Source organism: Cryptotermes secundus, unplaced genomic scaffold (assembly GCF_002891405.2).
Source record: "Cryptotermes secundus unplaced genomic scaffold, Csec_1.0 scaffold816, whole genome shotgun sequence".
Classification (NCBI taxonomy): Eukaryota; Metazoa; Arthropoda; class Insecta; order Blattodea; family Kalotermitidae; genus Cryptotermes; species Cryptotermes secundus.
In genome coordinates, this window is record NW_019724601.1 from 1,009,179 (window position 1) to 1,026,448 (window position 17,270).

Consider the following 17,270-nt stretch of genomic DNA (forward strand, 5'->3'; position numbering starts at 1 on the left):
ATTACCATGGAAGTATCTACTCCAGACATGTTACAATATTCTATGATATCCTGTGATCTAATATTCATTAATCCATTTACATATGTTCTATGCAAAGACTTTAATTTATTAATTATTAATTTATTATTTAACAATTGAAAAATGTACAGTTCAAACAAGTAGAATGAGAATGACTCTTTTGAATCAAACTTGGTAAAAATTATATGGAAAGTGTATAAGATTTGCAATTGATACTATTGTGCCTGGCAGGTTGAAGTTTACCATATGCCAGTGTCAATTCCCATCAACTAGAGAGCTATTGCCATTGTGTAGATAAATGTAATTTTCTTCTATAGATGTCACTAAGATGAAGTTAAACTAATAAATATTGAAAGTAGCTTGCCACAGATTGAATGAGTTGATATATACAACACCTTGGCCTCTTCCATTTCTGTTCTGAATATAGTAAGTTCAAAATAGTGTTTTCATTGAAAAATGGCTGGCTCAGAAGTTAAAATCTCATTATGTGGGCACAGAACTGAACATGTTAAGTATCTAACAAGATGGACCACACTATACAATTCAAATACTACAATATCTGGAAAAGACAAAAGTTTTAAGTCAGTGATGAGAAGGTATAAATACAATAACAGTTAAAGGAAGTTGGAAATATGTGAGGAATGAATACTTTGTATTCAGTGTTGAGACCGTAAATGTAAATGTGTACTGTAATGTTAATTGTCTCAATGTAAATCACATAAAAAGGTAAATTTATTTCTTAAATTCAACTGTATTTATTTACTGACCTGCTTTCTATTAATTCTTATGAAGACTCTCATATTCAAATTGCTATAATGACAAATTTCTCACTATATTTACTAATTACAACAACAAACATATCAGTGCTCTACTATAAAATGTTTTACAAATAAATCATACAGCCTCTTGTATACATAGCAATGATAACTTCATTAATCGCAATTACCATACCTAACCTGAGTTCTTTCTATATTTTACACAAATGTTTGTATGCAGAAAAAGACAAAACTACGTACATATTCAGTACAGCATTCAGGGAAGGTAAGACAGTCATAGAGCTGATATATTATTTGGATTACAGTGGTGTCCAAAGGACTTTCCAGTATTTAGGTGTAATTTATAGCCTCCATCATTAGTAAGATAAAGAAATTTGGGATGGAGATGCATATCTATACTTATGAGAGCTGTTGTGCTGTCTTTCAACAAAGAAATGGTGAGGTAATTACCAAGGCCTGCCCACATGTACTGTGCAAGCTGAAAATATCAACATAATTTTCTGATGATTTGCTGTTGACATTGGTACAGTGAAGCTCAATGTATCCTTAAACAAACAGCAGAATGGTCATGACTGACCAGCTCTACCCACCACTTGCTTCACCATCACAACATTGTCTGGAAAAATCGCCTGTGCCATATGCTAAGAAAGTTTTGTCCTGTATTTGGTCACAAGGCAAAACTTATGTAAACACCAAGAACATTTTCTATACTGAAGACCAAGGCAGCATGTTCCTCTGAGATGTCAGTAAACTTCTACCAGAATACACTATGTTACATATCAGAAGAGAGTTATCTTCACTAGTGTTTGTTTTTGAATGGGATGCAAGATGTGAATTGCATTGAACTGAATTTATAAAGCGATGCACTAGAATTAAAACAGAGGTGGCCTGAGGTACAGAAAAGAAATTCTAAAGACCAAAATTGTTCCTTTGGAGCTCCTTTGTTACCTTAGGATGCTTTTCCTCCTCCTTCACAGCATGGACAACTTAATATGTCAAATCTGAGGTTTTCTGTTTGTGAGGCTGGAATGTAGCTCTCATTTGATAACCTCCTATATGGCGATGTCCATGTACCTAATACTAATACTAATACTAACTGAATTTAATGCAGAGATAGAAGACCAGTAGCTACCACCTAATATTAAAATTTATTAATTGCCAGCTTTATTGCTAAAATCCCAAACAAAAGATGCAATTAGGATCATTGGTGGTAAAGTCTGATTCAAGTCCTGGCCTCCTCTAATAACAGAAACTTAGTAACCATAGAACAGGAGGCTCTGCAAGCTTTGTCCCTGTCAAGAATTAAATCATGGCCATCAATTCACAGAAAATCACTTTATTGATTCAAATATTGCAGATTCACCACAGATAATATATCAGCCCATCCTAAAGATTCTACCTTTACAGAACACAGTGAACATGGAGAAAATTTCATGGTCCAGAATTTAAGTCCAAAGTCCAGTGTACAGGCAGCCCAAACCCATACATGCCCTGTGCCATAAGATTACTGGGATCAGTTTGGTCACGGTTCACTTCTTTACTCATCCAGATTTTCTATCAAATTGCAGAGGTAGGAAAAATATTGTCAGCACTATCTTGACACCTTCTGTCAACTAATACATAATAATGAACTAGCAGCAGCATGTAGGAACTTAAATCAGGTAAATTACTTTTAAGACAATCTGCATTTAGGATACAGTACCTACATTTATGTGACAGTAAAACTGAAAGCATTTCATCTTATATTATTAAAAAAACATATATAAGAAGCTTTTCTTCATGGCACATAGAGTGATATTGTTTTTGTGTATTTTATTTGTTGGCCTTCTGGAAAAGATTATTTTTACACAGTAATGATGATCATTTATCCCTGGGACTATAATATACAGATTATCTCATCAGTTCCTTTCACATAATCCCTTGTACTGTTCCCACATATATGAAACATGAAAGTAACTGTGAAACATATAATTCATATTTTTCAAGCAAATAAAAGATATATTTTCCTTAGCAATCACAGGTATCCCCAACTTATGTAATTTCAACTTCCACAGAGTTCACAATAACAAGCTATGTTACATTTTTTTCAATTTAATTTCTTTACTGGACACTAAAAAATATCAAAATTATTTGCCTAAAATAAAAATGAAATGGCTACAGTGAAAATTAAAGGCAGTGAAAGAACAGATTTTTGGCTATGTGACCCTGCGTGGGAAGGCTAGTATTGTTTAAGCCAAGAGGATACCTGTGCAAGGTTTCTGCACTTACTAATATATTACACAAAACTATTCATAACTATTCATACTGAAATAGGGATTCAGGGATAGAACCTGTAATGAGAGACCACATTAAATATCATTCCTCTTTCAGTGAACCACAGTGTTGAACAAAGTGTAAGTCTTACATACTTACTACAATAATCAGGTAAGAAGTTCTGATAGAGAGCATATTGCTTCACTTTTAGAACATTGCAGTACAAAATTTTAATCAGTGACCATAAAAGGTAACAGATAAAAAGGAAAAGTTGTTCCTGTTCTTACTTAAGCACTACACCATCAAGACATATGGAGAAGCAGAGGTAAAGCTTCATGAATTCTTAACCTTGGCATCAGACAGAGTTGAATGGTTAGCTTCACACACTAGTCACATGACCCCTGGGGAAAAAGCTCATGGTATCCACTGAATGGAAGCCTGTGTGGCACCCAGGGCCAGTCTGGACATTGTGGATGAGATAAGAAATCCCATACCAGCAGGAAATCGAACCCTGGCTACCCAATCATTCAGTCTGCAGCCTAGTCACTATACTAACTGAAATATTCCTCTCCCTAAGAAAATTTCTTTAGCCACTCTTGTCTGATCCATTCTGATCACTTCCCCAGCAACTGCAACCTTGTTCCAGATCAGGCGTTTTACATTACTGAGTTTATATAAAATTGCTGGGTATCAGATATTAAAAGGAACAGGTCAGAATGGTTGGGACATGGGACCAGAATGGATCAAACAAGCATGGGTAAGAAAATTTCTGTAAGTCAGTCAAAGGTAGAAGAAACGTGTGAAGGCCCAGTCTGAGATGGCTGGAAGATATAAAGAATGAGCTGAGAGTGAAAAATGGAGGCAAGAGGCATCTGTTGTAAAGAAAGCTAAGGCTCTTAGAAGACTGTACAGCCAAGGAGTGAGTAAATATGAAAGGAAAAGTTGTCTCTGTGCTTAATAACTATGCCATGGAGGCATGTAACAGTCATGAGGATAAATCTCTGCAGATTCTTAACCTTGGAAATTGGAGGTGAGTGGTCAGTTTGACATCCCAGTTGCTTCATCCCAAGGATGGATCCCAGTACTAGGCTGGAAATGATGTCTAAAAGAAAAGTTCTGCTTCTACAAAGAATCAAGCCCTGATCATCTAGTTTATGGACAATCACTTTAAAGAGAAACGTAAATGACATGCAAAATTACCAATGCATTTACTTGTGAGAAAATTTAAATGGATGTAAATAATAACTTCAGCATAATGATATAGAAGAAACATAAGTCTTCATCACTGAAATATAGAAACTGTAAATCTGAGATCTGAAGTTCTCATTGCAGTTATCTTCTAGGGATGTGATGCTGCATAGTCTGCCAGATTGTTATCGACATTTTGATGGAACGTGCTGCCTCCAATTTCCATCTGTTGAAGATGGAGGCAGCACATTCAGGGATGGAAATGGATTTTCTGAATCATGTAAATCGTCTAGCAACTATCATTACTACTGCTCCTGCTGCTGCTACTACTACTACTACTACTACTACTACTGTTGCTGTTAAAAGGAAATATTAAAATGTGGATATATGAATTGGTTCTTAAAAATATTGTTGGTGAAAACAGTAGTTCCATTGTTTCAAAGCACTCCTTAAAATTAATTCTTCTGGAATTAAGCAGCTGATATCTAGCCACATCTACACCCATTTCAAGCCCTGGGCACATTCCTCCCAAATATTGGTAACAATTTACCAGATTACAAGATGTCATATCCCAGAAGACAATATTTTCAGTTACAAAAATAAGAAAAATAAAGATGTTAAATAACTAAAACTATAATCAAACTCTCAGCTAAATCCTGTGAAATGATAATATTAGAAAATCCTAGGTTCAAATCCTGACAGGAAAGGAACATTTCTGTAATTCTAGACATATAAAACCATAATGAACCCCTAATCCCAGAAAGTTAAATACCTCTAGTTAAATTCACAGAAGTATAAAGTTGCAGTTAAGATAAATTTACTTCTAAAAAATACAACTAAAAATAATCAAAGAAAAGAATTTACTGTAGTTCTTCTTAGTATGAACCTGCTTCTCTTTATTCAGTTCAATACAGGTCTTTGTTTAAAAATGCATAATCAGCTGATTATAAATCAACAGTTATACTTTCAGAAAGGCTTATCACTGGAAAAACCAGAGATATCACACCTGGGGTTAAATCAAGCTCTTTATATGCTTCTACGTTAAATTTGAATACATTCTACAGAGACTTGTTTAAATAAAACATAAATATACATATAACAATAAATACATATGACACATGCATAACAATGTCCTTAACATGAACAGTTATATATTTACATATTTTATAAAACATTACTGAACACATACTGCACCTTTCAATTCTTTTAATATTACATAAAATATTAAAATATATTTCTGAAATAATTTTAGAAAACTAAAGAGGAGGTAGTCAGAAGCCCATGGTACTTATCTTTATTGTATGTTGTGTGTTTAATCTTTTCTATGTTATAAAAAATTATGGTCTTCCTATGTCAGAATCTTTAGTGATAGTAAATGTGTAAGTTCTAATGCCACCTCTTGACTTTCTAAATCAATCCACTGTTCTTTATCAGCATGATATGCCATAGCACACTCCATTTAGAGTTAAAATGTGTTTCTAAACATTTAGCCATAGTGTATTTATGGACACATAAATATGTGCACTAAATTTACAGTACTACAAGATTTGGCATGCCACATGTTAACTGTAATTTTATGTGACAAAATGTGGAAAAGGTCATACGGCCTTACCTACTGGTGGCCTTATAAAATGACCCAGCATGGAAATGGCTGACAAGTACTAAGCTAACTACTGCTTTGCAGTTATGACAATCACAGAAACATACAAAAAAGAGAACAAATTTGTTTTTTGAAATATATTCAGAACATAAAACATTAAACATAAATGCATTTGGTTCACATTACATCTTAATAACAACTGAAATCCCGTAAAATACACAAGAATTTTTGTTGACACTAAACAGAACTCTCTTTATGTACACATAGATTACCATAACAAAATGCACAGAAGCATCAGAACAAAAATATTTTATGCCTATTCAAGATTTTGTATGCAGTAACAGTCATGAAACAATATAAAATACATATTTCAAAGATTTTTCTTATGCACAAAATAAAAATACTGGTTTGTTAAACTTTGAGATGTTCTTACAATGTGTGTTATAATAAAGGAACAAAACATTTGAATACAAATGAGCCTAGAACCATAAATATGTTCTAACACCTGAGGCAAAATGCATATGAGTGCTAAGCCTGGATCCATAATCTAAATGCACCCCAAACTGTGCAGCCTTCCACCAACAGGAAAGAAAAATTCACCCAATCAATAGTAACTTCCGTGCCTCTTTCAGTACACTATGACATAGTTTTCACAAAAATGACTGCTCTCTACTATACACACTGTATACTGTCTCTGTAATGGTTAGATGGGAATGAACATGATTCCCTCTTTTGGCAATGGTTCAAAATACTTGCTATAAAAATATTCAAGGAAGATACACAATATCATACCTTCAGTGCATCATTAAAATTACCACACATACCATATTTCTGTAGCTTGCCAAAATGTTCTGGAAGGTCCATCATCATGCATAATTCTCAAATAGGTGACTATGCTGATACAATGATTTTAAAAATAATATAACATTTTTATTAGTTATGCAAATATGTGATAATAATTATTTTCATGCTCTATGTCCAGTTATAAGTAAGCAGGAAACAGAGGAACTTATACAATGTAACATTAAGAGCTTTATACAGCTCACCAGTATTCAAATTGTGGTCTATTGGGAAGTGACACCATACAGCCCTGCAGATGGATACCAGTGTTTCAAAGGGACATGCTGTCTTCATCTTCAGGGTCAAAGTGTAAAGGTTCAGGATGTGGTTCAGCGATGCAGGCAAATGTGACACTGTCTTGCAGGTGGTTACAATAGTTTTGAAGGAACATGCTACCTCCATTTTCAAGGTCAAAATGAGTGAAGTAAGGATGCAGTTACATGGGGAAGTTGCAAAGAAGGTGGTCATTCAGATTCATCAGAGGGTGAGAGTAGATTGAACCCTGTCAAGACCAGCAGCAGCAGCAGCAGTGAATAAAAAATGTAAGAAAACTTCGCTTTCCGGTACTAAAATATTAATTATCACAGGTGGGATACGCAAACTGAGAGAAAAGGGGACAGGAATTCTTGAACATCAGTATAGATTTTCATGACTATATGATATCATAACCCATAATAGCATAGTTTAAACAAGCAGATGGAATAAGAAGAAGAGGAGAAGGAGGAGATGGAGTAGCAACAGATTGAGGTGGGGGCAGGAAGAGGAGGAGAACAGGAGGAAGAGGTGGGGGAGGAAGAAGAGATAGAGAACAGGAGGAAAAAAAGGAAGAATTGAGAGAATGGGGAGGAGGAGGAATGAATAGAGAAACAGAGTAAGGCAAGAAGTAAAAGATAAAGGAAGAGAAGACTGAAGACACAGAGGATGTGAAAAGGTGAAGAGTAAGGCAAAGGATAATAATGAGGAGGAAGGGATGGCCTCTTTGTGATAAATTGGGATTGAAAAAGTTAAGAGCAAAGTTACTTCTTTGCCTTGAAAATTAACACAGCAGGTTCCTTATAAGGATGTAGCAGAGAAGCTGGTGTCACATTCCAGAAGACAGTAATTGGTATAGGGCTGCCTTAGTTATTAATGGTTCCATCTTCGCATTTTGTAGAATCATGAAAACATGGATCCAGTGTAAGATTTGATGTTCTCACAGCGGTGGTTATGAAGAGTTCTGTCTTCTGGGATTTAACACCGTGTAGTCCGTTGAAATTCAGCAGACTATACAATGTTATATCGCAGAAGACAGAACTCTTCAGGATTAAAATGTTCGAAATATGAACAGTTGAACACAGAGAAAGAACAAAAGGGAATTGTTTTTCCTAATTTCTGTTGTGACTTTACGAGGTTTAGTCATGGATATAGACTCTGTATCCCTTGTGGAACTTAATTAATTTATAACCTGAGAAATAGTAATAAAAGTGGAGATAGCAGCATTAAGAGCTAGGGGGACTATATATAGTATTTCTGTCACACAACATATATTACATTCTCAGTACTTACATAGTGGGCAACATGCTTCAGCATATATCGACATGCCAATGAATCCATTTCACTGCATTATATACATATGATGTATATCTCTTAACACAAAGTTTATGCATATGTTTAGATAACTGAGAGCCTGAAGATGGCATATGTGTGCTGAAACATGTCACCCACTTTAATAATACTGTGAAGAGAACATATGTATATCTGCTGCCTCCAGCTTCAGGTTCAAAATAACTTTGACCTTGAAAATAGAGACATCAGGTTCCTCCAAGACATCTGGATCCACCTGAATGCAGTGTTGAAATTAGAAGATCACAATTCAAACTCTCATTGCTATAAAAATTCCAAATCTCGCATAAAATAACTATTATACTCTAAGGGGGTCAGTAACCTTATGTTCGCTCTGTACAAGAAGAATAAGGACATATGCAGCTGTAAGAAACACAGTTGAGGTAGCCTCATCACTGACATGGTATACAATAATTATTCCTGATCTGCTTTGTACCTGCAACACAAGTTGTACTGATAATATTCATGGAAGGCTCAATACCTGAAGAAATGTTATGCACCTGAAGTTCTTAAAAACAGAGCCAAGCTGGAAAAGCATCAGCATTTAAAGAATGATTCATTCATGGGTTATTTATAATGTACATTAAAGAAACAGGAGTAAGGCAAATCGCGAATGTTTAAGTAGAGTTTATGTTAACTGGCATCCATTTGTGAGGATAACATGACATGATCTACAGTCTACATAGATTCACTGGATATACACAGCTCATCACTTGAGTACTAGAGTGTACCATATCCACTGATACCAATTTTTAAGAAACTGGATTTGAAGTTAGAGAATCAACTGTGGTTTGAAAGGACAAGGACATACAGAAATCTCATACTTGCAAATAAGGTGAATCTATGGAAGTACATGGAGATCATGCAATACAATATGGAGCATTAGAGAAGTATACTGTTTTACTTACAAAAGTTAAGATAGAACACTCCAATGTGAAGGCAACAATGAGCTGTATATACATCACATAAGAAATCCTGTCCAAAATTTATGAACTGTATTTAAAATTATGATGATGTTCCCACTGCTCTTTGTAACATTTCACACTTTTAGCATTTTGTAGTCTCTATCTGATATAAAATTCTGGCTTTCAGGAATTTTCTGCCTCATTTGTTGAGGTTATTCAAACATTCCAGCATACACTGTAGTCACTACACTAAGGGAGAACATGGAAGATGGAGGATGAAACCCAATATTTAGAGTTCACAACAAAAGTAGGAATAGGAGTGTGGAGAATGATGGGAAAAACCATTGCCTGATTTATAAATCTCACAGTGAGTGTAAGGTGTGTGTGAACATGCATGCCTATGTGTGTTTGTGTGTGAAGCATGAATCAGGCCATGACCTCTTCCCATTGGATAGTACAACACTCCGTACCCCCACTCTTACTTAAACTGCAGAACCTACATATCAGACTGCAGCCTACTTCTACCTCCATCCTGAAGATGGTGGTCACAATATATGGGAAACTGAAATCACTTCAATATGATTACACAAAACAGCCTTTCTCATGGTCAAAAATGATATGTTAAACCAAAATTACAACAATTTAATTCTTTATGCATCAACATGATTACATATGAACAGCCTTTCTGGTGATCTGAAAGTCATGTAAGACCATAACTTTCAAAAACCTTACATCTCAAGCATTTGTTTTTGGCAGAGGGCTGAAAGGTATCAACCAACTCAATCCCTCATTTGTCACACCTGAGTAAGGACACCACTGAACACAGAAAACAGTGATGATGGTGATGATGATAATTTACATATTTTACAAATTTTAGAATATGGACCAGAGTCCATGAGAACAAAATTTATTTATTCTACAGAAGTGTCCTATAGTTGATCAAATATAAGCTACTTGTAGGTTCATTACCCATTACAAGCTTACATATTCTAAAGACATGACACACGTTTCATATGGATTATCCTCTAGCACACGCATAATTTTTTCCATTTCCTTTCATAAATCAATAATGCCAGTTGTGAATGCATGCACAATGCTGGTCACTGATGGGTTGGAGAGCAGAATATAGTTTGGGTCTCCTATTGACAATTTAATCCCAAGAAAAATATAAGTTGGATTACATATGAAATTGTAGAAACTAAGCACTGAAGAACTTCACTTTTTAAGGAAGAAATCTTTTCACAGGCAAGTTACATATTCCCATTCCTTCTTTTAAGACTATGTCAACCATCCAAGGGTCATGATAGATTCAAAAGGACTGTTTCAAAGTATGATGATGTTGGTCATATGGTCTGAAGTGTACCTATATTATGTACTGTTTACATAATCAATGCTGTGTATAACTCTTTACATATAACATACTGCATCTTGTCTCTTACTCTGTTACATGTTTAGATGTTTAGAGAGATACTGTCAAGCTTTACATATAAGTATCTCAACCGATTTGCTTCCTTCTGTGAGTTCCTTCATAATGCTGTCATTTTCTAGACTACGTGGCATCAAGTGATAGGATGATTGATGACTGATGAATTGCAAAGGATGCGGATGAAAGCATTCATAGCTTGACTGAAGTACTATGATATAATGACTGAGAAACCCCATGAGAAACCAGCCAGGACAGCCAGTGTACTCATGTGGAAAATTTATAGAAGTTTGCGGTACGCTTATTATGTTTTACTAACTGAATGTAACTCAATTACATACATCTGTATAATTACCAAAGTATTCCGGTAGGCTTATTATATTTACTAATTAAATATAACTGACTACAACATAATAAGACTACTGGCAAACATCATTCTACATATACCTATAGTAAGTTCATTATGAGGGCCATGCCATAGCTCAAGCGGTTAGTCGCTGGCTTCCCACCGCGGCAGCCCAGGTTCAATCCCGGGTCTGGTCAAGTGGGATTTGTGGTGGACAAAGTGGCGCTGGGGCAGGTTTTCTCCGAGTACTTCGGTTTCCCTGCCAATCTTCATTCCACCAATTGCTCCACAATCACCCTCACCTATCATCTGGGGCTCGTACAATAGGCCAGAAATGGCCGCAATACAAGGGATTTAGTCCCACCCCACTAGCAATAAGAAAAGTTCATTATAGGAGACTGGTAGATTATGATATTCTAAAGGCCAAAACACAGAACAGAGTAAAATACAAGACACTGTATATAATCTGTGAAGAGTTATATCCAAGCATTTCTCATGTAATGTGGTACAATATGTATAATGCACATAAAACACAACATGATACTCTGAGATAACCTATCATATTCAGGACACTAGACATTATGTGGCAGTATGGGGATTAGGATGTTCTGGACACCATTACTCTGCCAGTTGCATGAGAAGAACTTACAGGAAACCATTTTCCATAAAATTCTTACCATTACCAGGCTCCTACATATCTCCGTTTTCTATTTCAAAATCAAAATAATAAGTTTTCACATTGGTTCCTGTATGGGAGTTTTCTTAGGTGACACAGCAGACTGATGGGTGAAAGATTTGGGATTAAATGTAACAAAATCACACAGTCAACTGTCCATGACTACAGTCAACACACTGTAGTCATGGAAAACTGCAACAGTAGTGGCATCTGCATGAGGAAGGATGATAAGCAAAACTGCTAATGGTAACTTGGGGAACTACCACATGGCAGACAAACATATGTCCACTGGAACTTCATTTTGAAGTGACTTCATAAAAAAAGAGAATTTTCTTTGAAGCTTTTGTCAGTTGCATGACAATTCCAAGTGTCTGGATACAAGATAACCAGATATTTACTGTACCTATGTTATTATAGCAATAGTATATTCGCATTAAGGGACAGCTCTCACACTGTACTAACAGTGGACAAATCAAATTACGAAAATAAGCAATCTTGTCAAACAATCTTTTTCATTTGCAAGCTACTGAAACCACTTGGCCTAATGCTGAACACAGAATTATATATTTAAAGAACACATGATGCTGAAGTTAACTAACGATTCTGATGTGTGCGCATATGTAACATAAGGTTGTGTTTGTGTTTTGATTTCTTGTGACAGATTGGGCACTCAAACTTTGGCTCTACTCCACATTCAAAACGCAGATGTCTGTTGAGGCTGTGAGGTCTAGCATAGGCATTCCCACACCGCGTACAAGTGAATGCACCCAATGCACTAACAGTGGCTCCTGTGGTAGATCCCCTTGGTGTGACAGTGGTACCACCACCTGTTGCCAACAGTTTCACATAGAGGTCAGGTGTTAGCAACATGTGCCCTCCTGATGCAAGTCGACTATCTCCACCATCTGGAAGAAGAAAAATTAGTTAGTAGCAGCCAAAAGAATCAACCCAAAAGATGCAGTTAAAATGAAGAAACAAGTAGCTGTAAAATACAAGCTGAATTCTATATAACATAATGTCAAACAGAAGACCCTAAATAGACTTGGATTTGAAGCTGTAATATATTATAAGACAAATGAAATCCAAAACAATTGCCAGCAGTTTCAGTCCCTTCTGTGTAATGGATAAGGATGTAATTACAGGAGTTAAGGTAGTTTGTGTAACACTGTCAGTTGCACTTTCATCAGCTTGTAACTTAAATAAATTTAACATATAGATAAGTAACACAGTAACACAGTGTGTCTGAAGTTTTCTAGTCACAAATTTTATAAACATATTACAAACTCATGGAAAATAAGTTAAATATTTTTATAAAATAACTAACAACAATTTGATTTAGTTTCTAATGCCTTTTAGTTTCCATAAATCAGAAAAGATGAACCACTGACACAAACTGAGATAGTGGCTGGAACCAGTGATTACAGGTTCTGTATATTTCATTGTCTGTTGTAATTCACAGGTGGATTTAGTTTCATAAGGTACACACTGTATATATTAAAATTGTATTGGAGTGTTATGTTGTGGTTTTTGATTATGAAATAACAAGAAGTTTATCAGCACAACTATTGTATACAACTGAATTAAATTTATACAGATCCTTTATTATGCAACATTTTGTGTTCTACTGGCTGTCATTGGCCATTGGCCACTGGCCAATATAGCCAATAACAGTTAAGTGACAAGATATGTCAAATAGCCTAATAATGGCCAATAGGTCAAAATATATTGGAAAATGAATGAACTGTACATAAATAATTAATTGCATACAACAGTTGTGTTAAAAGAAGTTCTCATATGTATGCAGCAATGCCTACAGAATTCGGTGTCATAACAAAAGTTCCACTTCTTAAATGTAAACCAGGAACTTGTAACACCTACTCATCATAATTATGGGACAACTTGAAAATCCTGTGACTACAATGAAACTTGCATTCAAAATCAGTGTCATGTCTTGTGAGCTATCATGTTGTATTTCTTTTTGAATTTCACTTTGCAAATAGGACACTGGAATCGAGGCTCCACTCCACAATAAAAGGAACTTGAATGCTTGAATGAGTGGCTACAATGTTGGCACACATATAAATCTGATAGATTTAATGGACTAGTACAGTTACATGTAATGTTAGCATTGCCACTCTTCAGTACTCCTGATTGATCTGAAACAAAAGCAAGATATGAATGTGTTAGAGGTGGAAAATATTTTCTTCAAATTAGGCAATACTTTGAAATATCTTAAACCAGTCAAACTTATAAAATCAGCACAAGCTACTTTAATGTTAATGTACTGAAGAGTGGAAAGTATTCTTATAACATTTCTAATTATGCATGGCTACTGGAATACATTTAATTTCACATTTAGAATCCAGTTTCTCTCTAACTTAAAGATAACCTAAAGAATTTAAAATTCTTAATCACTGCCCAACATATTTCACAAAATTATCGAAATATTTTGTCAAAATACAGAGTTTACCATTGAAATTTTTTTTTCTGAATGATTTACCTCCAACTTAGATCAATTCTATATGGTTACACGATTTGAAAAAACACACAAAAAGAAAAAAGACAATCTTCATGAAGGTCTCGGGAACTACTGGGTCAGATGTATGTATTTCAGTCCATCTTACACTGTATTATATGTAGGACTACATTTAATAGTTGACAGAAGTAACTTTGCTACATATTCAAAATACCTTAGTTGATCAGCAGCCCTTTTTTGATTAATTTATGTCCCTATATGAGTTCCTAACTTTTCTGTTTCTTTCAATCTTATAATTCTGACTGACCAGACATTACCCTGTCTGCTGTTATTGTAAATTCGAGTGGTTCTTGTTCTATGTGTTCAGATTACTTTACCCTATCTCTAGTCATTTGACTTGAAACAACTGCAATTTAGCCTGCTTCCTTTGATATAAAAACTTTCAGCACTCTTCATCAGATCTGGATTTGTAATAACCTAGAATTTCCTTGGCTGAAGTTTTATTTTCTGTCTAATATCTTCCCAAACACTATTGACACTAAAGAGTACTCTCTTCTGGAATGTGATGCTGTGTGGCCTGACAGGGGTTCATCAGTGTCTCAGATGAACATAAAGCCTTCATCTTCATAGTCAAAGTGTAAGCCAAGTAAGTAACCAGCATGAAACAGGCAGCAAGCATAGCTGTGAGAACCTCAAATTTGACACTACCGATGTTCTCTATTATACTTAATTCCTGAATAAATGTCAATAAATTTATGGTATCAATACATTCCTCTTTTTATCTTCTAACTTCATAAAATACTGTAAGAAATACACTTTCAAATAATAATGAGACTTTATTGTAACTTAAAAACTACATTCTGACTATGATAATTCAGTACTTAATTACTTTCTATTCAGTTTCATTTATTATATTTCAATTTTTTGACATATATCAAATTTATAATTTAAAAATACAAATATTTTTAAAAGCCTTAATATTGAAACTGAAGGATTAAATGAAGTATTTTTTAAACATGCTTCTAGGCTCTCTTTATACATACAAATAAGAATATACTTTCACAAGTCAGTTCTTCTTAAAATATTGTATCATAAAACCACTGCCCCTTCAGACCATTCAATAGTTCATTTACTAACTGATATCACAATTCTGTAATGGTTACATGCAATTTGTTGCAAATGTGTGAATATGTATGTATGACAAAAAGTTGAACAATGAAAGTACCACTTAAAAACATGCATTAAACTTATCTTCAATACAAGTTAGAGTTTATATAATTTTCTTTCTAACATTTTTTTAACATTTCAAATATGAGACTCATGGAAATTATGGTGAGCACTGTTGCCATATCAAATAGTTAATGAATTAAGTATTCCTTGAAACTTACATTCTTCACTGTGAGGATTCTGAAGAAATGATGGTCATAAGGGTGATTGTGTATGTGATCCAAGCAGATTAATGGGGAAACTACATGGCATGTATAATGGCTATAACCCAGCATTCTTATGAAATGACTAGACAAAACTATAACAATCTATGCCATTAGAGCGTGTTTCAGCACACAGAACGACTCTTCTTTTGGATGTGGCATCATATGTAAAACGCTTTTCCATGGATAAAAACTGAATACACCTGGACAATAAGAATTTCAGGCAATGACTGAACTGAAAGTTGGGGGGGTTGACTCACAGTTAAAGATGGGAGGATGATCTGGCTTGATGACTCAACCCAAATGTGTTTACATTAGGTTCCTTCCGGGCTACCCCAGGGACATTTTGCAAACTGGTGAATAAATCCTTCAATTTAAGATGAACCTCAATTTTTCAATGGGAAAAACTGTGAAAAAAGTGCATTTTATATTCAAAGTAATGAAATGTGTTCTTACTCAGGAGGTGTTTGATCTGTCTTGGCTGAGACACTGACTATACTGAGTCAGGTTCTTCCTGTCTTTCCTCAGCCCATCCAGGCAAATGTTGGGACAGTACCTCGATCTAAGCCATGACCGCTTCTTTCCAAATACTTGGCAGTTCATCACTCCTACATTATCCTGCCATTTGACACTACAGAATCTCACTATTGACAGCATCATACAAATACCCCTCCCCCCCAAAAAAACAAAATATTCTAATATAATGTGGTTGTCAAATAATTGGAAGAACACTGAAGAAATGATCTGAACATCTAGCGAAACTGTGGGTGATGGATGCGTTCATGCGCCACCATCTGGTGCTTGTGTTTGAACATGCGTCCACAAGTGGGACATGCATGCTGAGGGTCCAGTCCACATTCCACGCGTTGATGTCTGCGCAGTGAGTCCTTCCAACGGTATCTTTTATGGCATTTTAGACACACATATGGGAAGCCATCTGCAGGAGGAAGGATAGTTCTGAAGGGCTGCATGCCTTGCAGTGATGGAAAACTGAGTTCTGCGGATTGTTGAGTAATCACAGATGCAGATTTCATGTGAGGCGATGTCTGCTCTGTGGTTTCAAACATGTTACTGTCCAACGGTAAAAATGTCAATGCATCAATCCAGCCCACATCACCATCCATTCGATGGTCTTTTGTGCCAGCTGAAACAACGAAACATAACAGAAATGTGTTACTTAACATGTATGTTATTGCCTACACAGAAATCATAAGAGTGCTGTCAGCTATCTTACAAATGGCATGGATATATACTTGAGTGCCCTTTGCAATTTTGCATTAATCACTGGTTTCATGGTCACTTACAGAGATTGCTGGTAGAGCCAATCAGCAATAGAGTTGCTACAGTCAATTGCAAATCCCAATACTGGCAATTCTGATCATCAATACAGGCACACTGAATGCGACTTCATGAATGAAATTCGTGTTTTATAGTGCAAATTCATTTGTTGTATACAGAATTAGCTTACAAACTTACATTTAAGCCATTTAAAAATATTTTTACAGACCACCCTACAATTGTGTCTCTACACTGAAACACAGATGGCACTACATTTAAGAACAATTTTAATTTTATGTATTAGTATTTGCCACAGATTATTCTTGAATTTTATTTATTCTTTTTATTTTATTCTTTACAAAAATCTTGGATGGGGGGCACTTCTTCCATCCTCATCAGCAGCCATTGGATGCAATAAATTATAATCATTCAGATCATGAACTTGATGGCAGCTGGTGT